This window comes from Bison bison, unplaced genomic scaffold, assembly GCF_000754665.1.
Source record: "Bison bison bison isolate TAMUID 2011002044 unplaced genomic scaffold, Bison_UMD1.0 scf7180017864388, whole genome shotgun sequence".
Lineage (NCBI taxonomy): Eukaryota > Metazoa > Chordata > Mammalia > Artiodactyla > Bovidae > Bison > Bison bison.
Genome location: NW_011494960.1, coordinates 5,358,424 through 5,360,418, shown reverse-complemented (window position 1 = coordinate 5,360,418; position 1,995 = coordinate 5,358,424).

Here is a 1,995-nt window from a genome sequence, read left to right as displayed (position 1 = left end):
AACCATGGGTGGGTCTCAAGTCTCCCGGAAGCTTCTGGAGATCTTTCAAAATTAAGAACTCATGGTGGGAGCCAACATGGCACTGAGCCACACATAATGGCCATGAGTTCAGATCATCTCTGAGTTTAAGAGATTTAAGATATTCTGACTTTTTTGAATAACAGTATGCCCCAGGACTTAAGTACATGGTCTCAGGAGCCAAAATATCTGGGCTCAAATCCCTGCTCTGCTCCTCTCCAGCTACATGACATTTGGCAAGTTACCCAGTCATTCAATGCCTCAGTTTCCCTATCTACAAATTAGAGATTATAATAGCACTTACCTCATAGGATTGTTATGTGGATTAAACATGGAAATGGGGATAAAGCACTTAGAATTTCACTGATATCAGGCTTTGGAAGTCCAGTAATGTTCAGTTCAGTTGCTCAGACGTGTCCGACTCTTTGCGACCCCATGGACTGCAGCACACCAGGCTTCCCTGTCCATTACCAACTCCTGGAGCTTACTCAAACTCATGTCCATCCAGTCGGTGATGCCATCCAACCATCTCATCCTCTGTCATCCCCTTCTCTTCCTACCTTCAATCTTTCTCAGCATCAGGGTCTTTTCCAATGAGTTAGTTCTTTGCATCAGGTGGCCAAAGTATTGGAGCTTCAGCTTCAGCACCAGTCCTTCCAATGACTATACATTTCCTTTAGGAAAGGACTGATTTCCTTTAGGATTGACTGGTTGGATCTCTTTGCAGTCCAAGGGACTCTCAAGAGTCTTCTTCAACACCACAGTTCAAAAGCATCAATTCTTTGGTGCTCAGCTTTCTTTATAGTCCAACTCTCACATCCATACATGACTACTGGAAAAACCATAGCTTTGACTAGATGGACCTTTGTAGGCCAAGTAATGTCTCTGCTTTTTAATATGCTGTCTAGGTTGGTCATAGCTTTTCTTCCAGGGAGCAAGCGTCTTTTAATTTCATGGCTTCAGTCACCATCTGCAGTGATTTTGGAGCCCAAGAAAATAAAGTCTCTCAATATTTCCATTGTTTCCCCATCTATTTCCCATAAAGTGATGGGACCGGATGTCACAATCTTTGTTTTTTTTGAATGTTGCGTTTTAAGCCAGCTTTTTCACTCTCCTCTTTGACTTTCATCAAGGGGTTCTTTAGTTCCTCTTCACATTCTGCCATCAGGATGGTGTCATCTGCGTATCTGAGGTTAATGATATTTCTCCCAGCAATCTTGATTCCAGCTTGTGCTTCATCCAGCCTGGCATTTCACATGATGTACTCTGCATATGAGTTAAATAAGCACAGTGACAATATACAGCTTTGGCATACTCCTTTCCCAATTTGGAACTACTCTGTTATTCCATGGCCAGTTCTAACTGTTGCTTCTTGACCTGCATGCACACAGGTTTCTCAGGAGGCTGGTCAGGTGGTCTGGTATTCCCATCTCTTGAAGAATTTTCCACAGTTTGCTGTGATCCACACAGTCAAAGGCTTTGGCATAGTCAAAAAGCAGAAGTAGATGTTTTTCTGGAGTTTGCTTGCTTTTTCTACGATCCAACAAATATTGGGAATTTGATCTCTGGTTCCTCTGCCTTTTCTAAATCCAGCTTGAACATCTGGAAGTTCACAGTTCACATACTGTTGAAGCCTGGCTTGCAGAATTTTGAGCATTCCTTTGTGTGAGATGAATACAACTGTGCAGTAGTTTGGACATTCTTTGGCATTGCCTTTCTTTGGGATTGGAATGAAAACTGACCTTTTCCAGTCCTGTGGCCACTGCTGAGTTTTCCAAATTTGCTGGCATATTGAGTGTAGCACTTTCACAGCATCATCTTTTAGGATTTGAAATAGCTCAACTGGAATTCCATTGCCTCCACTAGCTTTGTTCATAGTGATGCTTCCTAAGGCCCACTTGACTTTGCATTCCAAGATATCTGGCTCTAGGTGAGTGATCATACCATCGTGGTTATCTGGGTCATGAAGATGTTTTT